This window comes from Moschus berezovskii, chromosome 9 (assembly GCF_049115385.1).
Source record: "Moschus berezovskii isolate FMDL1 chromosome 9, NW_MosBer_1.0, whole genome shotgun sequence".
NCBI lineage: Eukaryota > Metazoa > Chordata > Mammalia > Artiodactyla > Moschidae > Moschus > Moschus berezovskii.
Genome location: NC_142468.1, coordinates 56,459,100 through 56,486,041, shown reverse-complemented (window position 1 = coordinate 56,486,041; position 26,942 = coordinate 56,459,100). Strand labels below are relative to the sequence as shown.

At 45.5% G+C, this 26,942-nt stretch overlaps 1 protein-coding gene across 5 annotated transcripts in view; it reads right to left on the bottom strand.

Moving 5' to 3' along the window:
* TLN2 (talin 2) overlaps window positions 1-24,806 on the bottom strand; it is a 509,872-nt gene extending 485,066 nt beyond the window's left edge. For 4 of the 5 annotated variants that reach the window (XM_055435636.2, XM_055435634.2, XM_055435641.2 and 1 more), the window contains exon 1: window positions 24,647-24,806. The gene's annotated coding sequence lies outside the window, so the exon portion shown is untranslated. Of the gene's footprint in view, window positions 1-24,100; window positions 24,596-24,646 lie in introns of those variants that run through there. The other variant, XM_055435635.2, reaches the window with a different exon arrangement.
* Between the last annotated feature and the right edge of the window lie 2,136 nt (window positions 24,807-26,942).

The following is a 26,942-nucleotide window of genomic DNA, read 5'->3' as shown; positions in this document are numbered from 1 at the left end:
AAAGGACAGTTTCATCACTTTGCCAGGCGAAGGGGGACCCAGCGAACTCCTGCCTCAAAAAAAACTGTGTGTCCTCATTTGGAGACAATAGTGAGGAGTTTTATAGTAATGGTTCAAAGAGGGTGTGATCAGATTGTGGACATTCTTCTGATGGGCTGGTGGTCAGGTAAGTAGGAGTCAGCATCATCAACCTTGAGGTTCCAACTGATCTAGGGTCTACAGCTTGTGGACGGTATACTATCATTAATCTTAACTTCTCCCACCTGGAGGGGGTTTCAGCCTCTGCAAAACAATTCACAGATACTGTTGTGTGTATCCTTTGATAGGGAACCAGGGCCTTGACCCAAGATTGCACTATTGTTTCTCTTGACTGTTTATTTCTCCCTTGTCTTGCATCCCCTCCCTTCCCTAATTATCAACTGCTTGAATCTACCCATTGGAATTCAGGGAAGGTCATGGCGGCTGAATGAAGGAAGTCACAGAAAGGCTTTGTGCCCAGGAGCCCCACAGGGCCGACTCTGTATCATGAATGGATGCCAAGGACTACATCACTCTTGAGTGCTCCCAGCAGTCCTCTCCTGTCCCCAGGTGTCATTCTTCCCAGGTGCAACATTAATAGGCTGGTGAGGGCCCTGACATCAGGTTAGAGACACACCCTCAGAGTCTGCAAGAACCAGTCAAGAGGATGTGTACTGCTGTTGTTCAGTTGCTAATTTGTGTCCAATTCTTTGCAACCCCATGGACTGCAGCACTCCAGGCTGCCCCGTCCTCCACCATCTCCCAGAGGTCACTCAAATTCATGTCCATCGAGTCGGTGATGCCATCCAACCATCTCATCCTCTGTTGCCCTCTTCTTCTCTTGCCCTCACTCTTTCTCAGCATCAGGATCTTTTCCAAAGGGTTGGCTCTTCCCTCCCATCAGGTGGCCAAAGTATTGGAGCTTCAGCTTGTGTGTTCAGTTCAGTTCAGTCCAGTCGCTCAGTCGTGTCCGACTCTTTGTGACCCCATGAACCGCAGCACACCGGGCCTCCCTGTCCATCACCAACTCCCGGAGCTCACTCAAACCCATGTCCATCGAGTCGGTGATGCCATCCAGCCATCTCACCCTCTGTCACACAGCTTGTGTGAGGAGCACTCAATTTGGAATCAGAAACCTGAGGTCAAATCCCTGGCCTAGCATCTCTTCCGATTCCTCAGAAGAGATGATCAGACCTGTTACCACCACCTCTCTGGTGTAAAATGTTGACAGGTGTCCCTGCCCTCTAGGCAAACCCTGCCCCAAACTGATTGTGGATATACATTCAAGTTGGGATCTTATTAAAATGCTGATTCTGAGTCAGCAGGTCTGGATGGAACTCAAGAGTTTCAGCGAGTTCCCTGATGATGCTGATGTTGCTGATCCTCGGACTAACTTCAGGTGGCAAGGACAAAGAGATCTATGACCTTATCCAGGGTTCCTCAAATGTCCCCAGTAAGAATCACACAGGGTAACTGTTACATACACAGATTCTAGGGCCCCAATCCAGACCAGGGCAGGCCCAGTGAGCTGTCAGCTTAGCGTGTTCAGGTGAGTCTTATCAGAGAAGTTTGAGAACTCTAGTCTAGATCATCTGCATCTCTAATTTTACTTTATTTTTGGCTGTGCTGTGTCTTCATTACTATGTGAGGGCTTTCTCTAGTTACAGCCAGTGGGGCCTCCTCTCCAGTTGCAGAGCATGGGCTTCTCATTGCAGCGGCTTCTCCTGTTGCGGTTTGCAGGCTCTGGGGCACACAGGCTCGGTAGTTGTGGCTCACAGACTTGGCTGCTCTGCGGCATGTCGAATCTTACTAGAGTGTGGATTGAACCGGTGGCCACTGCATGGCAGGTGGATTCTTTACCACTAGACCACCAGGGAAGTCCTGTATCTCTCATTTAGAACTCCCAGGCAGCCAGCGGCAGTCCTTACTTCCTTTACATTGTACTCTTCAGTGAGAAGAGAACTTAAAAATCTAGTAACCTAGCTCCTGCTTCCAGGGGTTAGGGTGAGAGCACATTTACAGATGTGCTCCCCCAAGCTTTTCCAAGTCTTGGCACAGCTGGAAAATTATCCTCTTTGTCCAGCCTGAGCTCTGCAGGCCCTGAGAGACAGAGGTAGGACAGGGGCATCTCTTATCTCTATCATAACCCAGCTCCCTGGCTAGAGAGAGCTGCTCCCATCTCAATCTCATTAGTCAATGAGAAAAACCAACTAACACAGCCCTCCAATACATTCCTTCATCGTTCTTCAGATGATCCAAAACACAAGAGAAAAAAATAAACATTCCAAACTCCCATTCTGAGGTTGTCTACAAGAGCCAATGCAGCACAGTGGTGAGAAATACATATTTACTCACCCTAACAAATTACAGATCATTACCATGTGCCCCGGAGAAGGCAATGGCAAGCCACTCCAGTACTCTTGCCTAGAAAATCCCATGGATGGAGGAGCCTGGTAGGCTGCAGTCCGTGGGGTCGCTAAGGGTCGGACACGACTGAGCGACTTCACTTTCCCTTTTCACTTTCACACATTGGAGAAGGAAATGGCAACCCACTCCAGTGTTCTTGCCTGGAGGATCCCAGGGATGGGGGAGCCTGGTGGGCTTCCGTCTATGGGGTCACACAGAGTCGGACACGACTGAAGTGACTTAGCAGCAGCAGCAGCAACCATGTGCCCAGAAGCATGCATAGTATGCTTTATACTTATGATCTTATTGAATCCTTGCAACAAATCCTTGATTCGTCTGTTTTATTGAGGTCACTGACGCTTATAGAGGTTAGATGACTCCCGCAAGGTCACACTCTGAATAGTGGTCACCATATTGTAGGTTCCTACATGTAACCCTTTGTGACACTCAACCCTGTCAGCTACAAACTGGCCCTTGCTGAGGGCATTTGCCATCTGCCTCTATGGAGATCAAACCCTGTGCCTTGCAGCTGTTGAAGTTCAACATGCCCTGAAGGAAATTCAGGGTGGAGAGTGAGGAACTCTGTGCTCCAGGGAAACTGGTAGAACAGGTCTTTAGATAGATGTTTTCAGAAACTGACTTTATGATCCCAATCCTTGCATCTCCTCATATCTAGAAAAGCACTAAAAACCTTCCCGATGATATCAGCTCTTTGTGGCTAGCAGAAAAGTAAAATATGTGCTTGCTTGCATTGAACTTCCCCTTCACCAAAATCACATATATCAGTCTTCCCCACGACCTCTTTGGAGCAGTTCCTCAGAACTATCTGAAGTGCTGTCTACCAGGCTGCAGTCCTCATTTTGACCCAAATGAAACTTAACTCGAAACTCTCATGTAGTGCATCTTTTTTTTTAGTCAACAACCCTCTTCTGATTTGTTTTAAAGCCTCCTGCCCACACATACCCTCCCAAACTGTGCTTTCCATGAAAGCGGGGCTCCGGTCTGGGCCATATCCACTATGCATGCACCTTAGAGACACGCAGAAAAAGATTTGCCAAACTGATGAATGATTTCAAAGCCACGGCTCCTACATGATAACAGAATGCCTCCACTCTACAAGGCTACAGGTACACCTAGGTTTAAAACACCCCCAACTGATAAAACATGAATTTACAAGACCTAAGTTGAAGAAACAGTGGAAACAGTGTCAGACTTTATTTTGGGGGGCTCCAAAATCACTGCAGATGCTGATTGCAGCCAGGAAATTAAAAGACGCTTACTCATTGGAAGGAAAGTTATGACCAACCTAGATAGCATATTCAAAAGCAGAGACATTACTTTGCCAATAAAGGTCCGTCTAGTCAAGGCTATGGTTTTTCCCGTGGTCATGTATGGATGTGAGAGTTGGACTGTGAAGAAAGCTGATTGCTGAAGAATTGATGCTTTTGAACTGTGGTGTTGGAGAAGACTCTTGAGAGTCCCTTGGACTGCAAGGAGATCCAACCAGTCCATTCTAAAGGAGATCAGTCCTGGGTGTTCATTGGAAGGACTGATGCTAAAGCTGAAATTCTAATACTTTGGCCACCTCATGTGATGCGTTGACTCATTGGAAAAGACTCTGATGCTGGGAAGGATTGGGGGCGGGAGGAGAAGGGGACGACAGAGAATGAGATGGCTGGATGGCATCACCGACTCGATGGACGTGAGTTTGAGTGAACTCCAGGAGCTGGTGATGGACAGGGAGGCCTGGCGTGCTGCAATTCATGGGGTCGCAAAGAGTCGGACATGACTGAGCGACTGAACTGAACTGAAGTTGAAGAAAGGATGGTGAAGGGCAGTGGTCTGGGATTCAGAGGCATGAAGGATTCTTCTCCCATTCCAGCCATGCTGCCCTCACATCTAGACAAGCCACCTGGCCTCTCGGAACCAAACCTCGATTTCTTCATCAACATGATGGTTTCATTCATCCCCCAAACCTTTGTGAACTTCTACCATGTACTAAATGTGGCACGGAGATGAAAATGGTCAAGATGGGTGGGAGGGGACTTCCCAGGTGGCTCAGTGGTAAAGAATCCTCCTGCCAGTGCAGGAGACATGGGTTCAATCCCTAGTTTGGGACAACTACTGAAGACCACTTGACTAGAGACCATGCTCCACATCAACAGAAGCCATCACAATGAGAAGCCCACACAGCACCACTAGAGAGGAGCTCGCACTCACAGCAACTAAAGAAAAGCCCGCGCAGCAGTGAAGACCCAGTACAGCCCACACACAAAAAAAGAATGGGTGGAAGGTAAACCCCATCCCTCACAGTCCTGTGCCATCTCCACTCCTCCCACCCCACTAAGCACCAACAAAGGTAAAGCACACAGAACACTTTTCAAACAGGTATGGAACAAAGCCGAACCCAGGGGAGTCATTTGCATCACAAACGACGTCTTGAATTCAAAAATTAATTCACAAAAAGAATGGTTAAAGTGACAAGTCCCCTTGGCACATTTTTTGGAGACAGGCTCATTTAAGTATTATTATGTACAGTAAATTTCACCCTTTTTAAGTGTAGAGATCAATTGATTTTGACAAACACATGCAGTTCCTGCAGCAATGTTAAAAATAGATTATTCACCTCTAACTTTTCAAGAATACGTTACATAAAGTAAAGAGGGCACATATGGCTTGATGACACAAAATTAACTCTAGCTTCTCTTTCTAAAAGTAATGGTCCCCATTCTGCCAGAAAGAAGAACCTAGAAGTGAAAATCTTGTCTTTGGGGGAAAAAAATCAATTTGTAGATACATCTACAAAGCAAGGAATGGAAACTACCAAGATATACTGGTCAATGCAGTTGAATTTCCTTTAATAACGGGAGAGTCCCTCCCCTTGACAACACCCCAGCTCATATGAAAGCATTTACCTTTTTTAAAAATATACAAATGGAGCCCAAGAATACAAACCTACTTCTACCATAGCTCATCTTTAGCCACTTGTGCAGTTTAAAACCACAAAGCCTCCTTGAATTCATTCCAAAAATCTCTAATAAGTTTCACATGACTATCAATGCCCCAAAGGAATTTACCTGGACAAGGAGCATAACTTTCATTTTAAGATGTATCTTAAAATGAATTGCATGAACTTATGTACAAAAGGGAGGGAGGTGATTATTCAACTAGAACACTAAAAATCTGTTAAAATTACATCCCAGCTGCAGAACAAGGTCCTGGTAACTTCAGACTACAAACAGAATTACAAGTTGGAAAATGGTAAGAAATGCCACTGTAAACAATCAATCTAACAGTGTTTTGTTTTGTTAATTTTATGTATTTATTGTTGGCTACACTGGGTCTTTGTTGCTACATGTGGGCTTTCTCTAGGTGTGATGAGCAGGGACGACTCTCTAGTTGCAGTGCATGGCCTTCTCGTCACGGTGGCACCAGCTCAGTAGTTGTGGCACACAGGCTTAGTTGTTCCATGGAATGTGGGATCCTCCCAGACCAGGGGTCGAACCCATGTCTCCTGCATGGGCAGGTGGATTCTTAACCACTGGACCACCAGGAAAGTCTCTAACAGTGTTTTTAACCTTGCTATGTGGCTGGACTCTGGTGAAAGCCACAGGGTTTTCCAAACCCTGGCTGAGTGGCACTGAAACCTCAGTATCCCTGACAATCTTCTTATGAAAACTCCCTATTCTTGGGTCCCACACAGATCTACCAAATTAGAATATCTGGGGCCTGGGCAACTGCAGTATTTAACCTTCATCCTTTAACCTTATTCCTGAGTAATTTTGATCACACTTGACCTAAGGACCACATTCTAAGAAATGCACTAAGAGAGCACGCGTTTTGTTATACAGTCATCAAAATAAAGTCAAGTTGGTGAAATAACTTGAACACTGATCCTCAGTATAAGTTATACAATCTACAGGCTAATGGCCAAGGCTTAGGAATGGTTTTGTGATTCAGAGAGAATGTCATTGTAGTATCAACAGATGAACTACACAGTGACGATCTTTCATTAATACTGGGTTGCCAGTTCTGTGGTCCCCAGACTAGTACCTCAGAATTTTTGAATATCACTTTAGAAAAAAAAAAAAATCTCTCGGAGTGGAACCTAGAAATCCAGGTTCCAAAATTTTCTCTAGGCGTTTCTTCTGTACTGGGCATGTGCCACCACCTTTTATTTCCTGTGAATCCGTTTTATAACGATGAATACTTAACAGTCACAAAACTTTTCTGGTCCTCTTGCCAGCTCTATTTTTGCCTTGATAATGCATGCAATGCTTACTTGTTACCACAAAGGCAACAATTTATCTCTCACCCGCTCCCCACTGTGCTGCAAGGTGCATCTGCACAGCACGGAAAGTTCAAGACAGATTTGTTTTCCATGAGGTGAGAGAGTGTGCACAGCCTGGCAGCCAGAGACCCTCCTCATCAGTGTGGTGGCAGGGGTATGATCTAAGAAGGTGCTTCTAGGCTCAAAGCACCCCAATTCCAGTGAGCACCTTCTCAGGATGTCTCCTAGGGCCTCCCAAAGCCGCCAACAGAAAAATGAGAACTTGATAGTGTTGGTGGGTTCCCTCCCTGCCAAAACTACATCCATGGTACAGTGCACTTGTTCTCACATAATGCAGTGCATCAAAAAGTCTCCAGGGGAAACAATAAAAATACTTGTCTGTGTGTGGCTGCACAATATGGCATGGGCGATCTTAGTTTCCCAACCAGGGATCAAACCCGTACCTTCTGCAGTAGAAGCATGGAGTGTTAACCACCGGACCTCCAGGGAAGGGCCCAGAAACAATAAAAATACTGCTTCCTTACTTGTAACCTCAGCTTCTGGTTCAGTAGCATTCCACAAAGTCTCCTAAATCTTAGTATTTTCAACGAGTCTCCCAGGATATTCTTATGCATACCAAGACTTGAGAAATCACCAGTGTTATAGGAGACATCTAAGATACAGAGGAGAAAATCTGAACTTGAAACAAATGTACCCAGTGTTTAGTGTGTAAACCTTGGAATGTGTCAATTTCCTCAAAATAGAAATAATTCCTGCCTGCCATGGCTGTTCTGATGGCAGAAAATACAGACAAGACCTTAGGAAAATATAAAGCCCCAGGTGTAGGTCAATGAAACTATCAGGTGCAGAATGACAGGCGAGGGTCCCTTAGCCTAAAGAGGTAACTTCAGTAACAACCATTCCATGTCAGAGGCAGACTCTAAGAGACAAGTCTGTCTAACAATGTGTTACACCTTGAATTGCATCCCATCAAAAAAGAAATGCTAGAGATTTCCCTGGAGTCTTCCTGACAGTTCTTTCCCTGTCAAAGAGAAAGGCTGACCTAGAACCACTTGGGCTCCCTTTTAACAAAAAGAGGGAGGTCCAGTGGTTAAGACTGTGTACTTCCAATGCAGGGGGCGGAGGTTCAATCCTTGGTCTGGGAACTAGATCCCACATGTTGTGCAGTGCAGTCAAAAGAAAAGAAAATGTTGGAATCCTAACCCCCAGAACCACAGAATGTGACCTTATTTGGAAATAGGGTCTTTACAGAGGTAATTAAGTTAAGATGAAACTGTTAACAGTGGGCCCTAGGCTCCCCTGGTGGCTCAGACAGTAAAGAATCCGCCTGCACTGCAGGAGACCAGGTTTAATTCCTGGGTTGGGAAGATCCCCTGGAGAAGGGAATGGCAACACACTCCAGTGTTCTTGCCTGGAGAATCCCATGGACAGGGAGTCTGTCAGGCTACAGTCCACGGGGTCGCAAAGAGTGGAACAGGACTGGGCGACGAACACTTTCACTCCCTTATCTGTTGCGACTCATGTCCTTATATTGATAAAAAGAGGAAATCTGAACACAAGAACAGAGCTGCCTAGGGAGCAGATGGCCACTAACAAACCAAGGAGAGAAGCCTGAAATAGATGCTTCCTCGAAGCAACAGTTAGAACTGGACATGGAACAACAGACTGGTTCCAAATAGGAAAAGGAGTACATCAAGGCTGTATATTGTCACCCTGCTTATTTAACTTATATGCAAAATACATCATGAGAAACGCTGGGCTGGATGAAGCACAAGCTGGAATCAAGATTGCCAGGAGAAATAGCAATAACCTCAGATATGCAGATGACACCACCCTTATGGTGGAAATCAAAGAAGAACAAAAGAGCCTCCTGATGAAAGTGAAAGAGGAGAGTGAAAAAGCTGGCTTAAAGCTCAACATTCAGAAAACTAAGATCATGGCATCCAGTCCCATCACTTTATGGCAAATAGATGGAGAAGAGTGGAAACAGTGGCTGACTTTATTTTTTGGGGCTCCAAAATCATTGCAAATGGTGATTGCAGCCATGAAATTAAAAGACACTTACTCCTTGGAAGGAAAGTTATGACCAACCTAGACAACATGTTAAAAAGCAGAGACATTACTTTGTCAACAAAGGTCCGTCTAGTCAAGGCTATGGTTTTTCCCAGTAGTCATGTATGGATGTGAGAGTTGGACTATAAAGAAAGCTGAGTGCAAAAGAATTGAATTTCGAACTGTGGTGTTGGAGAAGACTCTTGAGAGTCCCTTAGACTGCCAGGAGATTCAAGTAGTCCATCCTAAAGGAAACCAGTCCTGAATATTCATTGGAAGGACTGATGTTGAAGCTGAAACTGCAATACTTTGGCCACCTGATGAGAAACTGACTCACTGGAAAAGACCCTGATGCTGGGAAAGATTGAAGGCAGGAGGAGAGGGGATGACAGAGGATGAGATGGTTGGATGGCATCACTGACTCGGTGGACATGAGTTTGAGTAAACTCTGGGAGTTGGTGATGGACAGGGAGACCTGACGTGCTGCAGCCCATGGGGTTGCAAAGAGTCAGACATGACTGAGCGACTGAACTGAACACAGCTCTCAGTAGGAACCAACTCTTGCCAGCACCTTAGTCTCCAACTTCTAGCTTCTGAAACTGAGACAGTAAATTTCTGCTATTGAAGCCACTAGCCTGTGGCACGGTGATGAAGGGGCCTAACAAACTCAATCTGTCAGGCTCCAATCCAAGAGCAAAGTGCCCTTCTCTGGCTCCTTTCATAAGGGACATTTGGCCAGCTTATGCATCTCAGATTCCACAGGGCTTGTGCTCATATCTTCATCAGGTATATTCATAAAAGTATATATACTTGTCAGGACCATCAGACACACAGCTCTTGGGGAACAAGGCATCATGGTCTGGGACCTGTAGCAACTGTCACAAATTCAGAGCTCCAACACTTCTGGAAGTTCACCAGCCTGAGAGCAAGCAAGTGATTTTTCATTCTTATTAAATGGTGCAAACCCACCTTGCACAGCCAATCACAATCCCTTTTTTCTTCCATCAGCACCTATGGGCAGCTTTTCACTTCCAATGGTCTGAGAGCTGGTAAGTCACCTTCAAAATGCAGGCACCCAGAGACCCTAAACAAGAGGACCCATAAAAGCCCTCAGGACATGATCCTCTCAAACCCAACACAGCTTTCATTCTTGCCTAAGTAGCAAAACACATTGGGAAATGCTCCCAAAGAAAAGATACAGTCTGGCCAATATGCATTACAACCAGAACCCCACAAGGTCATAGTCAGTAAGCAGAGGGAGTGTGGGAGAGAGAAGAGTGGATTGGCCTGGTTGAAATGATTACACAGTCCCAGGAAGAAGCCATGTCTGTCTAGAGTACACGGCTGGCAAGCATCACCCCTGCTGGGCAGCGTCCCCAAGGCCCTGGATGCTTTTACCCCCTTCACACCCTTCCTGGGCAATCTCTCCTAGGAGGCTCCCTTTGTTGTTCAGTGGCTCAGTCATGTCCAACTCTTTGTGACCCCAAGGACTGCAGCACACCAGGCCTCCCTGTCCTTCACCATCTCCCAGAGCTTGCTCAAACTCATGTCCATTGAGTCGATAATGCCATCCAACCATCTCATCCTCCGTTGCCCTCTTCTCCTCCTGCCCTCAACTGTTCCCAGTATCAAGGTCTTTTCTAATGAGCTGGCTCTTGGCAACAGGTGGGCAATGTAATGCAGCTTCAGCTTCAGCATCAGTCCTTCCAATGAATAGTCAGGACTGATCTCCTTTAGAATGGACTGGTTGGATCTCCTTGCAGTCCAAGGGACTCTCAAGAGTCTTCTCCAACACCACAGTTCAAAAGCATCAGTTCTTCGGTGCTCAGCTTTCTTTATGGTCCAACTCTCACATCCATACATGACCACTGGAAACAGGGTCCAGGTCCTGTTCGCCAGGATCCCAAATCGAGGGGAGTCTGGGAACTAGCACAATCAGCATGCTTAAGGAGTTTTCCTGGTGACTTTGTGTTAATATTTATTTATGTATTTGGCTGTGCTGGGTCTTAGTTGTACCCCTCGGCATCTCCAATCTCCACTGCACCATGTGAGATCTTTCAGTTGCAGTTTGTGGGATCTCGTTCCCTGACCAGGAATCAAACCCAGGTCCCCTGCATTGGGAGCACAGAGTCTTAGCCACTGGACCACCAGGGAAGTCCCCCCTGGTGATTATGATACATGCCTAGAGCCTAGAATCAAAGTCATGAACTAAAGTGAGGGTCCATCCGGACATCCCAGAAAATGGAGGTTGTGGTGGTCAGGAGGGTAGAAATGCAGAGCCAGCTGTGCCAAGTGACCCCGTCAGTCACATTCTCTGGGACTCAGTTCTTTCCCTGTCAAAGAGAAAGGCTGACCTAGAACCACTCAAGCTCCCTTTTAAAAATAAATAAGTAAATATAAAACACTGATAATAAAAATAAAGATGTCCCACAAAGACATCACTCTTTCTTCCTGGAAGTACAAGACACAAGGGCTTTGTGGTGCACATCAGGCTGCCCGTGGCTGACATCTTTCCCACAGGAAGAGCTCCTTCACCCCATGGGGAGGGCCCAGGAGTGACAGATGCTAAGCCCAATGCAGAGCCCTTCAAGGAGAAAATTAAGCCTCTTAAAGTGCCCTTGATGTAATCTCTCAAACCCAGGAATAAGCCACACTCTTCTTGGAAGATTTGCCATGCATGACCTCAGGCTACACTCAGGAAATATCTCCACTTACATCAAACTAGGTCCTGGACACGGATGCCAAGTAATTAAATGGGCAGTCATGAAGCATGCAAAGAGAGAGAGAAGACAGGGCCTTGATTTAAACACACAAAGTTTGGAGGCTGAGTAGTGCAGAGGGAAGCACAAACCCATCTGCAGGAATTCACTCTGTGAGGCCCTCAAACACTGTGTGAGGAAAAAAGAGACGTCTTTCCATGAGGTCGAGTGGACTCTGGGGACAAGTGATGAACCAAAACAATTCACCAGAACATTGAGGTCAATGATAAACACTTAAGACAAGTGAACTTACGTCTGCAACCCAGCGGCAAGTGAGCAAGCAGACCACTTAGGAGCCCCTCTTCAGAGATAAAAGCGAGAGGCAGCCATTTGTCTCGGTCTAGCTGTCCTCGGCAGGTGCCTTCCACCACTCAACAAGTATTTAATAAGGATAGGCTTCATTCATCCAGTGCTTGAACTCCCTAACTCTCAGCACATGACCTAAGAAATACTGTCCCCAAGAGACGCTGCTTTTCCACCTCAACACTACTCTCTTCCTTAACTCCAATCTGGAAAACAATAATTCTTCCTCACACAAGGCTAACTCTATAATCAACAAGTTTTCCTCACTAATTACTCACATTTTTTTCTGTTGAATGAACCTATCTGAGAAACAGAGACAGACTCACAAAGAACAGACTTGTAGCTGCCAAGTGGGAGATGGGGGCTTGGGGGGGGCGGGGGGAATGGACCAAAAGTCTGAGATTAGCAGTTACAAACTAGTACAAACAGAATGGATAAACACGGTCCTACCACACAGCACAGGGAACTATAGTCAATATCCTATGATAAACCATGATGGAAAAGAATATGGGAAAAAAATGTGCATGTGTGTGTGTATATATATATATATATATATATATATATAAAACTGAATCACTTAGATGTAGAGCAGAAATTAACACAACACTGTAAATCAATTACATTTCAATAAAAAAAAATTTGTTGTTGATGATCTAGCATGTGCCAGATGTTGTCTGACTCTTGTGGACAGAGTGCCATGGATGATCTCTCTCACGAGCTTAAATTCTAGTGCCGTGAGACAGGCAAGCATGAATCATGTATGAAATACAGTCAGACCTCATGTTACTGCACGTGGCTTTACTGAGCTTTGCAGATGCCACTGTTTTTACAAATTGAATGTCTGTGGCAACCTTGTGTTGAGCAAGTCTATCAGGACCATCTTTCCAAAAACACTTGCTCACTTCCTGTCTCTGCATCACATTTTGGTAATTCTCACAATATTTCAAACTTTTCTGATATAATTATATTTGTTAAGGTGATGTGTGATCATTGATTTTTGATGTAACAATTATATAACTGTTTGGTAGGCACCATGAACTGCACCCAAATAAGACGACGAACTTAATAAATGTGTTCTGGCTGCTACGCCAACCAGCAGCTCCCTGTCTCTCTACTTCTCCTCCAGCTTCTCTATTTTCTGAGACACAATACTGAAATTAGGCCAATTAATAAGCCTACAAAAGCCTCTAAGTATTCAAGTGAAAGGAAGAGTCACATCTCTCACTTTAAATCAGAAGCTTGAAATGATTAAGCTGAGTAAGGAAGGCGTGTCAAAAGCCCAGACAGGCCAAAAGCGAGGTCTCTTGAGCCAAACAGCCAAGCTGTGAATGAATGCAAAGGAAAAGTTCTTAAAGGAAATTGAAAGTACTACTTCAGCAAATAGACAAATGATATGAAAGGGAAACAGCTTTATTGCTGACATGGAGAACGTTTTATCCATCTGGATAGAAGATCAAGCCAGCCACAACTTTCCTTTTAGTCAAAGCCTGATTCAAAGCAAGGCCCTAACTCTCCTCCATTCCAGGAAGGCTGAGAGAGGTGAGGAAGCTATAGGAGAAAAGCTTGAAGCTAGCAGAAATTGGTTAGTGAGGTTCAAGGAAAAAAGCTGTCTCCATAACATAAACGTGCAAAATGAGACAGCAAGTACTGATGCAAAACCTGCAACAAGATATCCAGAAGATCTAGCTAAAATCATTAATGAAGGCGGCTGCACTAAACAACAGATTTTTCAATATAGATAAAACAGTCATACTGGAAGAAGATGTCATCTAAGATTTTCATAGCTAGAGAGAAATCAATGCCTGGCTCTGCAAAGGACAGGTTGATTCTCTTTTTAGGGGCTAATGCAGAGGATGACTTGGAGTTGAAGCCAAAACTCAGTTACCATTCTAAAAATCCTAGAGCCCTTAAGAAAAAGACTCAAGCTATTCCACCCATGCTCTGTAAATACAGCAACAAAGCCTGGATTACAGCACACCCAGTCTACAACACAGCTTACTCAATGTTTTAAGCCTGCTGTTGAGACCTACTGCCCACAAAAAAATAATAATAATAATAATAAATTTCTTTTCAAATATTACTGCTCATTGACAATGCACTTGGTCATTTAAAAGCTCTGATGGAGATGTACAATGAGATGAATGTTTTCCATGTTTACATCCATTCTGGATGAAGGAGTCATTTCAACTAGTAAGTCTTATTCTTTTAAGAATTGCATTTTATAAGGCTGCAGATGCCATAGACAGTGATTCCTCTGATAAATCTGGGCAAGACAAACTGAAAACCTTCTGGAAAGGATTCACCAGTCTAAATACCATTAAGAACATTCATGATTCATGGTAAGAGGTCAAAATAACAACATTTGCAGGAATCTGGAAGAAGCTGATTCCAGCTCTCATGGATGACTTTGAGGGCTCAAGGTTTCATTGGAGGAAGTAACTGCAAATGTGGTGGAAACAGCAAGAGAACTAGAATTTGAAGTGGGGCCTGAAGATGGGACTGAATTGCTTCAATTTCATGAGAAAACTTGAATGAATGAGGAATTGCTTCTTATGCATGAGCAAAGAAAGTGGTTTCCTGAGATGGCATCTGCTCCTCGTAAATAGGCTGTAAAGGTTACTGAAATGACAACAAAGGATTCAGAATATGACAGAAACTCAGTTGAAAAAGCAGCAGCATGGTTTAAGAGAACTGACTCCAATTCTGAAAGAAGTTCTACTGTGGGTAAAATGTTATCAAACAGCACTGCCTGCTACAGAAATCATTCATGAAAGGAAGAGTCAAGCAATGTGTCAAACTTCATTGCTGTCTTATTTTAAGATGTGGTCACAACCACCCCAACCTTCAGCCATCACCTCCCAAATAGGTTAGCAGCCATCAACATCAAGGCAAGACCCTCTACCAGCAAAAAATATTTATGACTTTCTAAAGACTCAGAGGATGGTTAGCACTTTTTTGCAATAAAGTCATTTTTAATTAAGATATGTACATTGGTGTTTTTTAGATGCAATGCGACTGCACACTTAATAGACTAAGAAAGTGAAAGTGTCAGTGGTTCAGTCATGTCTGCCTCTTTGCGAACCCATGGACTGCAGCCAAGCTCCTCTGTCATAGAATTCTCCAGGCAAAAATACTGGAGTGGGTTGCCATTTCCTTCTCCATGGGATCCTCCCAAACCAGGGATCGAACTCGGGTCTCCCACACTGCAGGCAGATTCTTTACCACCTGAGCCACCAGGGAAGCCTATTTACTATAATATACTATATACTACATATAGCCTATATACTATAATAGACTATCAGTTCAGTTCAGTCGCTCAGTCGTGTCCGACTCTTTGTGACCCCATGAACCACAGCACGCCAGGCCTCCCTGTCCATCACCAACTCCCAGAGTTCACTCAAACTCATGTCCATAGAGTCGGTGATGCCATCCAGCCATCTCATTCTCTGTCGTCCCCTTCTCCTCCCGCCCCCAATCCTTCCCAGCATCAGAGTCTTTTCCAGTGAGTCAACTCTTTGTATGAGGGGGCCAAAGTATTGGAGTTTCAGCTTTAGCATCAGTCCTTCCAATGAACAGCCAGGACTAATCTCCTTTAGGATGGACTGGTTGGATCTCCTTGCAGTCCAAGGGACTCTCAAGAGTCTTCTCCAACACCACAGTTCAAAAGCATCAATTCTTCGGCAATCAGCTTTCTTCACAGTCCAACTCTGTATAGTATAAATATACTCTAGGAAACCAAAAACTCTGTATGACTCACTTTGACATTCACTTTATTGCAGTGGTCTGGGATGGAAGCTATACTATCTCCTAGGTATACCTGTTATCAGGGAATGACACATGATATGAAAACAAGGAAGAGGCTGAGAGCAGGGACCAGGGGTAGCTAGGAAGACCTCTAAGGAGGTGATACTGGAACAGACTCCCAAGTCAAGTGAAGTGTGAGAGAACAGCCCCCACCTTCAGAAGCCAGGAGGAGGAGATCCAGCAGCAGAGCAGGAGTTGGAGCAGCCTGAGTGTAGGAGGAAAACCAGGGGAGGACTGTGGTGCAGAAGCCAAGCGAAGACAGCCAGAGAGAGCTGGCTACCGGCTGCCGAGGCCGCAGACAATGCCAACTAAGCGCCGGTCACTAGGTACCACTGGTACCTGAAGAAGTGTGCTTTCGGTGAAGGATGGGACAGAAGCCAAAGTGGGTGGGTTCAAGACAGAATGAGAGAGGGAAATGGAACAGAATGTATGACAATTCTTTTGGAAGATACTGTCTCCAAGGGAGAATAGAGGAACTGGGAGAGCCGTCAACTGGGATATTGGTCTAAGAGAGTTCTGTTGGTGGTACTTTTCCCCTCAAGATGAGAGAGACTCCAGTATGTTTCTCATGGAGATGATCCATCAGAGGGAGAAAGCTGATGGTGCAGAAGGGAAAGAAGATTCATGCGTGAGAGCCTTGCATGCCGACAGGGAGCAGGCTCCAGCGCTGTGTGGTTACAGTGCAGGTAGGCTGGCAGATTTAGCATGAGGAAATGATGAAACTGCTTCCCAACTGCCTCCTTTTTCTCAGTGAAATAAGCCAAGTCATCAGCTGCCAGTGAGGTGGGGACAGAAACATAGTGGGCTCCGCAGTGCCAAGAGGCCGTCTGGAGGTTTATGGTCATAAATAAAAAGTGAGACGATGCGGATGGCTGGTTTTCTCCAGCCAGGTTCATCAGCTTGAGGCAGGAGCAGGGTGGACAGAGGATGGGGTTTTCCTAGGAAAGTAAGATGAAGGGAGAAATAGTCAAAGAAGTTGGGGGGTGTAGGCAAGCACCTTGGGGTGGGGGTTGAGGGTGGGGCATAGTGGGAAGAGGTAATAAGGGTGATAGAGGATGAAGAAGTGCAGGGTCACCAGGTCAGAGTCCCTTGGAGGGTGCAGGCCGGTGCACTTGGGTAATAAGAGGACTAAGGCCAAAGAGAAAAGGTGAAGATCAGATGGGAATGCTTTTCAAGATTTTGATGGAGGTACAGTTATTGGTAATGATAAGGTCTACACTTGTGATTGCAAGTTTAGTGGGTAATAAAACCAATTTAGCGATTTTTTTTCAATGAGACAAAATAAAAAGTATGTGACTACATTACACCTAGTAAAGGTAAACACTGTTTCGTGAAACTTGGTTCAGTTGTATGTATATTTGCATTGGGTCATCACATAAGATGTATTTCTCCTATAAATCAGGGTTTAAAAAAAAACAAACAACTTCCCTAGGACACCAGGGCAAGGTTTCTCTATCATGTCACTGCTTACATTTTAGACCACGTAATTCTCTATGTATGGTGGTGGAGGGGGGTGGGCGCGGGTAGTGGGGGAGTGCATTATACAGTGTTTGGCAATATCCCAGGCCTCCACTCACTGAATACCCGCAGCACTTCTGTGTCCCCTCAAGTTGTGACAGACAAAAATGTCTCTGCATGCCTGTGTGCTCACTCGCTCAGTCATGTCCAACTCTTTGAGACCCTATGGACTGTAGCCCACCAAGCTTCTTTGTCCATGGGATTTTCCCAGCAAGAATACTGGAGTGGGTTGCCATTTCCTCCTCCAGGGAATCTTCCTGACCCAGGGACTGAACCGAAGTCTCCTGCATCTCCCGCATTGGCAGGCAGATTTTTCATCACTGAGCTACCCAGGAAGCCCTGAAATGTCTCTAGACATTGCCAAATAGCCTCTGGGTGGCAAAACTGCTGAGAACCAGCAGTCTAAGAATAACTGTGGGAGGGACGGCTGAAGTAGACAGAAGAAAGGATAACTAAAAGAGACTTGGTCAAAGGACTGAGTTGGGTGGACAATCTATATAGATGCCCAAGTTACCAAAAATGTTGATCAGAGAAGGGACTGTGGTCCAGATGAACACCTTCTTCAAAGAATGAGGCAAAGTGACCCTGAGGACTGTAGATGCAGGCTCCCACCCCAGCTACATATTAGAATTACCTGGAGAACTTACCCACCAATGTTCAGGCCCCATCCAGACCAACTAAATCGACATCCCCAAGTGACCCCAACACGTGGCCAGGGTGGAGAACCCTACAGAAGAGGTCCATCCTCCAGAGGTATATGATGAAAAACAAAAAACAGGAACCAGAGACTAATAGGCTTCTCTGGTTTCCCATGAGAATCCATTACAGAATATTTAAAATAAACCCGAACTTTGACTTTCACTGTTGATTAACCACACATCCATGTATGAAACATCATTACATCCCCAAACACCTACAACGGATACAGACAACAGTTCAGTAAAGTAACTCAAATAATTCTTCTTCTCAGCTCGGTGAAACTGATAAAACTGAGTTAATTTGCCTCGACTGGTATTGTAACTTTCATCCACGAAAGGGCTGAGCACTGGCTGGACAAGAACACAAGAGCTGCAAAACACAGGAAGCTGTTCCCCTACACCAGTGGTTTGCAAAGTATGGTCCAGGACCAGGAAGATCAGTGTCATCTGTGAACTTGTCAAAAATGCAAATTATCAGGGCCCACCCAAGACTTACAGAATCTAAAACTATGGCTCAACAAAGTGGGTTTTAACAAGTCCTCCAGGTGATTCTGATAGTGAAGAATCATCATCTCCTGCCTGCAATGCAGGAGACCTGGATTCAATCCCTGGTTTGGAAAGATCTCCTGGAGAAGGGAATGGCTACCCACTCCAGTATCCTTGCCTAGATATATCCTTCCCACAGATGGGGAAGCCTGATGGGCTATCGTCCATGGGGTCTTAAAGAGTCAGACATGACTGAGCAACTAACACTTTTACTGTCCAGGGGATTCTGAGGCATTCACACCTGGAAACCACTGAATCTAAAGCACAGTTTTCAAATTTGCACCTCAGCCCTGGCTTCCAAGCGGCTGAGAGTCTGAGTGTCCCACCAGCATTCAGGGTCATGTGATATGTACTTTTTAAAATGTGAATGGAGGTTCCACTGCTTTTGAAAGTTTCATTTTTTTTGGTAGTGACTGCCAAGAACTCAAATACTATCAAGTTTCGAAAATCACATCTAGAGGCAGAATTGAAAATGGTACACTGGTAGAGCAATCAGCTAAACTAAAGATAGTGTGGATGGAGACCGGGATTCAAATGCCATTAGAATCATTTAGCAGCAACTCTCTGAGCTTCCCTGATGGCTCAGATGGTAAAGAATCTGCCTTCAATGCAGGAGATCTGGGTTCAATCCCTGGATTGGGAAGATGCCTTGGAGAAGAGAGTGGCTACTCATTCCAGCATTCTTGTCTGAAGAATTCCACAGACAGAGGAGCCTGGCGGGCTACAATCCATGGGACTGCAAAGAGTCCTACATGACTAAGCAACTAACACACTCATGTCTCTCTCTCTCTCTCTCTCTCTCTCAGGCTCAGGAAAACCAAGTTTGAGGACATGCTGCCTGTCTCCTGGAAGACTCTCCAGTTGGCCAGAAGACCTCCCCTCTACCTTCAGAATGGGATCAAAGAAAGTCAAGGAAAAGGTTTTCACAAACTCTTATCGTCACCCTCCTGGGAGACAAAGGTAAATAGCTCTTCTGGAAGCCAAGGCTTACACTGAAGGATTTCACTTAAAGTTGGGAAATCTCAGAATTTTAGAAGATAATTGAAAGTTTCCAAAGAGACGAGAGATCACTGCAGAATGGATCAGGAAAAAAAAACAAAAACAGAATATTGCCCAGTTTTTGTTTTTAAATGGTTCCAGACAAATATCCTATTCATTAACCAAATAATACTTTAAAATGTTTTCATATTAAAAAAGCCTACATGTTTAGGCAAGTAAACCATTCAAGGTGTATAGAGAGCAAGTTAATCGCTCCTCTGCCCCACAGCTAATTTTAAACAATATTAGGTTTTATGTGGCCTTCCATTATCTTTCTTCAAGGTTATACACATAGGGCTTCTTTTTTAAATCAGAAATAGTATCATACCACATATGATACTTGGCAACTTGATTTTATTTACATGTAATATATCATAGACATCCTTCACAAAATAATCTCTCTATATATGGATGAGAGGGCCCATATATATATATTCATCCTACTGATGGAAACTCATACTGCTTCTAGCTCGTTTACTGTAGTAATCTGGCAACAAACATTCTCACACACAGTTCCCTACATGCTGTTTCTACTTTTGTAAGAAAGGATTCCAAATATGCAACTGCATACACGAATATACACATTCCAAATTTCCACTGAAACTGTCTGCTTTCCCACAAGGTTGCACCCATTCATACTCCCACCGAGAGTCTGAGGGTTGCCCCCAACCCACCTAACAGAGGATGTTACCAACCTTTAAAACAGGCACTAATTGGATGAACAGAAAACTAACAGTTCTTGGCTTTTTAATTTGCATCTCCCTGACCATGATGTGTTATGAGAATCTTTTCACATGTTTATGACTATTTGTACCCCTTATCTTGAGAATTGCCTGTTCACATCCTTTGCATATCTTTGATCATGTTGTCCTTCAAGTACTGTTTAATCTCACACTATTGCCCTCCCCCACCCCTCAATCTACAAGATGCATAAAGTATAAAAGATCATGCTCTAGGAACTGGGTGTGTGGGATAAGGCCAGGAGATGTCTAAGTACCCAATAAACCCTCAAAAACAATCACTGAATAGGTGAATAGCAGACTTAGAAAATTTTGTTTGTTAGGAGTGCAGCTAAAAGAGTAAAAGGGAAATACAAATATTCACTTCCTGTTCTACATATTCAGGACAACATCACTTTGGATGAAATTGAATTGTTGGTTAACGGAGAAACAACACATTGTCCTAGCACTGACTCTAACAATCCACTGTGAAAGGGTGGCAAAAAAGCCATCCTGATTCATAGCTCTGGGTGGTACATAAACAAAGGCTCTCAAAACCAAGTGACACCTGCCACTAAGCCACAGGTTTGGTCAACAGACAGGTGAAGTCTACCTTAAACATTTTGTTCTTTTCTTGTTTTGTCTCCACTGCCATCCAAGATTATTTTGTCTTTGAAAATTTCCTGCTTATTGAGGAAGGGGATTGAGGACAGCCTACAGGGGGAGTTTGATAGAGTTCAGATTCCTTAACTCTTTTAACTTTAGGCAAAACATCTGGTTATGCCCAGCATTTATCCCCATTATTTGTAATAGTTCTGTTTGGCTTATATTTTAACTAGTCTCCTTATTAAATATAAGAGTAATAGGATTAAAAAGTTCTGGGGGAAAGTACTGTAATTAAAAAGGCACCAGTTGGGTATATGTTAAGCTGTAATTCTGGTCCTGCTTATTAAGTTTTCCTTCTTGTCTCTAATTTTTTTTTAACCCGTAAAAATAACTTTGAATTACTTAACTCTTTTTTAGTATTTCCTGTATTGGCTAATTCACCACCTCAAACCTCCAAGAAAACATTATGACTCAAAAGTTCTGGAGTAGTAATGTCAGAGATCACAAGTTTTAGACACTGTCCGAAGAGTCTGGGCATGCCACACACACACCACAACACACACACCACACAGTAACTTGACAGGCAATTCTCCAAAATGAATAGGCATTTCTAACCTCTTGAAGTTATAAAATCTTAACAGGAGAAAACTGCAGGAACTTTGATCAAGCCAAGAAGTTATAATAAGAATCCGGCAAGAGGCAACAAAGCACAATTTGTAACACTTTGTTAAGAGAGGCATTAAAAAAACAAATATTGAGGTAGTAAAGTTAGGAATGAAGATACAAGGGTTTAAAATAAAACTTTTTTTAATTTTTAATTTTAGCTTTATTGAGAATACTTCTTTTAGATTTTTATTATGTACTGTTTAGCACATGCACAAAAATATGACATATATATAGTTATAAACCACAATACTAAGATGAATAAATACATCTTTAGATGTGTTTGTTTTTTTTTTTCTGAGCAGCTGGTAAAAATTTAAATTGTTCACCACCTATAACCATCCTTAATTGCTCTTGGAAACAAATGATCTGCTGGTAACAGGAGGAGGAGGAATGGGGGAATCAGTATAATTTGAGCTATAAAAGAAACTGGACTAACGCAAATAACAAACACACACCTCTTTCTAAAACCTGACTTTGCTTAAAAATACTTTAGGGAATACTGTTTGAAAATCCCCAAACAAGTAGATTTAACAGTAGGTGAATTCAAAACCCATATAAATAAACCTATGCCTATAAAGAATATCCCCAATAACTCAATGAACAGGGCCAAGTTCTAAAAGTGCACTTTCCCTTTGGAGGTAAAAGCACATCAATGCCAAAAACAGAAACTCTAATAATTCTTCAGTACTCCTTGATGGCCTGAGTGGGCACAAAGGCAGAGAGAATTCAAGGACTTCCCCAATCTGAGGAGCCCTGTGTTTTCTGATTCAAGGTACCATTTCTAAGACTGGGAAGTTTACAAAAGGGATGGAGGCTTTCAGCAACTAATTTGATTCTCTCCTAAATTAATTATGCTAATTCTAGAAAAATGTATCTTAGGCTCAGGTTGTTCTCCACAGTTCTAGGGCTCAGTGAAAACAAAATTAGCATTTCTGCAGGTATCTCTCCTCTCTCAAGGCCACGTGTCTTGTCACATCCACGGCCACTCCCGGGTTTTTGCATAGATACCCCAAATCAGCCAACAAGGAAGATAAAATGTTGGAAATTCAATGCCTGCCATTCTCACTGGATAAGTTTTTATTGAAGCGGACAGACGTAAGAGCAGCCTAAATCCTGACATCACAGGGCACATCTCTGAGATGAAAGTCTCCCCCCTCCCCCACATGCTCTCAGTGATCCCTTGAAGCCTTTCCAATGATGAAGCCCCAAAGTGCTGACATGACCTCAATACTATGGCATCATTTCTCTCGCCAAGGAGAAAGGCTGGCACGTTCCTGCCAGCGAACTGTAGGTCAGCCAACTCGCCCTTCCCCTGCCCCTTCACAAAGCAGAGATCACAATCTATCTCAAAAGTAAAGATTTCCCCACCGCCCCGCTCCCGAGAAGTCGCCAACTCCAACGTCTGAAGAAAGGAGAATAGCGCTCAACCTGACGAATGTCACCACTCAGCACCCCGGGTTCTATCAGAAGCCAAAGTTCAGTGGCATTTAGAGCACCAAGCTGCTTGTAATTTATTATATCTGGGGTTCCAGTTCTCCAGAACACCTCCCCCCTACTCTCGCGTCTTTAAATGCGTCTCGGACAACACCAACACTTCCGCTCATTCCCCTCTCTCATCTTCTAGAAATAGCCAGAGGTTAGTTTTCACCACGAGACAGGCATTCTGAATCAATCTCCTTTCCCCAAGTCACCTGGGTCCTTCACGGGCAGCAAAAATCCAAGTTTCCCCACGCATCCACCTGAAACCCCAACTTCTGGAAATGTCCCCCTGACCTCGCCTCCACCAGCTGGCACCGCGGCGAAAGCCGAGCACGCAGCCGCGGGCGCTGCTGCTGTCGCGGCCGCAGCCAGAGAGGCGAGAGGAGGCTCGGGCTGGTCTTCCGCCACGGGGTCACCGCAAACCACGGACGACAACCGGGGCTCCTCCTCTACGCGGGGAGTGAGCTCCCGCGCTCTGATGGGCACCCAGGAGGGTCCTGGCGCCGGCAAGACGGTCCGCACCGGCGCCCGGCCGGGGAAAGCGGTCAAGCGCACGGCTCCAGCGGAGCGTCCCGGCGGCCGCGGCCGCAGGAGAGGGGCGTGTTCCTTGCGCCTCGGAGCCGGACCGCCGCGTCTCGGCGGGACCGTGGACCGAGGCGAGCAGAGCGCGCAGTCTCTGACGGCGGCTCCCGGCCCTCACCCCGGCGGGCCGGCCTGGCGATGCGCTGCAGCCCGCGCGCCCTTGCGGGGACAGGCGCGGTGCGCGCCCTGTGGAGCCGCCTCCGTGCCGGCCTGGGCGCGCAAACTTTCCAGGGGAAAACCGCTCCAGCCTCTCCTGCCGGGGCGCCGCGCTCTCCCCCCGGCCCACCAGCTGTTCGCCCACTCCCCTCGGTAGCCAAGACCCACTGAAAATATGGCGCCCTCGAACGTCGCTCCTCGGTCCCCTTGGGGAATCCCGAAATGCCGGTGTCCGGGACCTCCGGCTCCCGACGGGGGCGAAATTTCAGCTCCTGGAGCCAAGGAAGGAGAGGGCGCCTCGGGTCCAGCGCGAGGCCAGCGGCGGCACTGAATCCCAATCCTCCCCTCGCTCTTGATCCCCCAGCTTCCAGCAGTTTGCTGGTGGCGAGATTGCCAAGTAAAACAGAATCGTAGAATCGGCAGGTCTGAGAGACCGGGACTGGGAAAGGAGCTCCTCACCGGCCGGCTGTCTTCGCCCGGAGCCCGGCCGGAGACTTGTTTGCAAAGTGGCGCTGGAGTCGGGGCGACCAGTGCTGGAACGAAGCCGCTCCGCCCGCGCCAACTCTCCCGGCGCGGGGGCCCGGCCGGGGCCGAGGGGACACTCCAGGCAGGCGGGCCCGCTTTTCAAAGCCCAGTTACCGGAAACCCAGGGGGAGCCCCGCAGGGGACCAGCTGCCCACGGCTAGGAATCCGCTCTCGGGAGCCGGCTGTGAGACTGTTTGCAAACCGCCGCGCTCGGGTCCAGTGCAGTGAAACATACATGTGCAATAGACAGGTGCATTAATTTCATTTTATTTTTATTTTCCTGCAAAAAGCTCCCTAGAACATCAAATCTGGAAGCTTTGCGAGTTTTATTCTGCATTGGCATCACTCACGAGATGCAAAAGGAAGGGGAAAACCACCCACATTTTCCTTCTGTAAAGGGGAGGGAAAAGACACGAGAAATTCATGCAACGTGCGTGCAGCTGGAGGAAGAGGAAAACCCGAGTGAGCCGTGCGCCTTACCGGGGGATGCATTTACTGTCTCATTGCAGAGCGCCTGCCTCGGAGTGCAGCCGGCGTCCCCCAGCGCGCCCAGCGACCGCTCCGCTCCCGCAGCCGCCCCAGCCGCTGCCGCCGCCGCTGGCTCCAGGCGCGGAACAAGAGCCGAGGGCGAGCGCGAGCGCACGGCCCGGGAGCGCCGGGAGGGCAGGAAGCGCGTCATCACTCGGGGACGGCGCGGCCCCGCGCGGCTCGGGTTCGGCCGCCGCGCTGCGCGGGACCGAGGTTGGGCAGGCGTGGGCTCCATCGGGCATCTCTTGGGTCTCTAGCCAGCTGTCCGGTGCTGGGAGGTTTCCGGGGCAAAGCGGGGCGCCGGCCGAACTGTCGCAGAGCTCGGGTCTGCTGTGTAAAGAGGCGGGGGATGCACCGTCCTGGGGAATGGGGCCCCTGGGTCCGCAGAGCGCTTCCCCAAACCGCTGGCCCGCCGCGGAGGGGAAGCGACGTGAGGTTCCGACGCATGGAACCTGGTGGGCTCTGGGGTCCTATTGCGATGCTGTCGGTGGGAACCCCAAGCAGGATTGTCCCTCTCTGTAAGTGTCGCACATGCAGACACCAAAACCCACCTGGTCAGAGGTCATTTAGCGATTTAGAGAACGGCTTTTAGGGATGAGGGGGCGTAATTATTAAATTCCGCAGAAGAAATTTTTCTCCTGCCTGCTGTGCCCTTAAAGTCAATGATACACCTTTGCAGTTACACAGCCATTAGGAAATGTTGTAGGATGACCTGAAACAATGAGAAGTTTTGGAGGTCAGGCGACATCACAAACACTATGTACTATATGGTGTCATTTTTAAAAATTGGTATGTGGAGAGGTAGAAAAGACTGGACGCAGAAACCAAGAGGTTAACTAGGGCTCGGTAATTGGAGTTGTGGGTGATTTTTCTTTGTCTGCTTAGTTCTAGTTTGTGATTTTTCTGTAAGGGACACATGAAAGTGAAAGTGAAGTCGCTCGGTCGTGTCCGACTCTTTGCGACCCCACTGTAGCCTACCAGGATCCTCGGTCCATGGGATTCTCCAGGCAAGAGTACTAGAGTGGGTTGCCATTTCCTTCTCCACGGGACACACACATAACTTTTGTGATTACAAATAAAATGTTTTTAATAAGAAAAGACCTTGCATTTTTCTCCATCCAAATATAAAATAACCAGGATTAACTCCTTTTCCCAAGAAACAGGTAACAAATCTCTTTAGTTACTCCTAACTGCAACTACTGCAACTTTTTATTGTTTCTCAGAGCATGAAACTTTTGCCCTTATGAATTGGAGATTATGTAAATTGATCTGTCTTGATGAAATCTGTTGAGACATTGGATAAGGCTGGATACTCTATAAGTAAAATAAAGCATGTTCTTGTCAGGGCTGATGGACTTGACTGCTATGACCACAGATGTTTATAACAGAGAACAGCTTTGTAACTTATTTCAGAGAATAAACTTTATAAATCAAAAAGCACAATTAGAGAACCAATGAACTGGCTACTTGAGAAAGTTCTCAAAGTTGCACTGCACAGTTTCTAATTACACAGGAAAAAATGGTTCTATTCACCACACTTTTTTTAACATTCCCCAGTCTAACAATAACTGGTGGTGGCAAGAAGCCACCTCAGGGGATGGTTAAAAAAGTAAATGTTTATTGATTTTTGTAAGAGATTGGTAATAAGGTCATTAAATTAATGCCACCTAAATTGTCCCTTGGTTTACTGACTATAAATTGTGCCTTGGTTTACTGACCATATTTTTATAGCTCAAATGACAGGTTTGTGTAAGAGGCTCTTCAAGACAAAAAGAAAAACTGACAACTAAAGCCATTTTCCCCTTCTGCTTAGTCGTTAGTTCATGGGTCCCAATGACTTCTTGTCTAACATCTCAAAATTAGATTTTTCCCCAACTTGGATTTAAAGATTTTCCATTATTTAATTCACCATTCTGAAAATATCCCGTGTTCTCCCTCTGCCTGCCAGTGAGAAGCTGTTGAATTTTAGAAAGTAATAGCAAAGTTCTTTCTTGTAACTCTGTACCTAAAAGCACCTGACACTTAATAGATACACAATAAATACTTGTTCCATGAACATAGCGTATTTGTTCACTGTCTACTTGACTAGTTCCTGAGATATTTGAAGAGTCATCTCTCCTGCTAGACTATCAGTGCAATCCTGGAATACCAATATCTTGTAGAGTTATATATAGCATTGGTTTAGTCCAGTAATTTCACTCATTTCAAAATAGCAGCTAAGTCTGAGACATTCAGAGGAGTGAGGTGC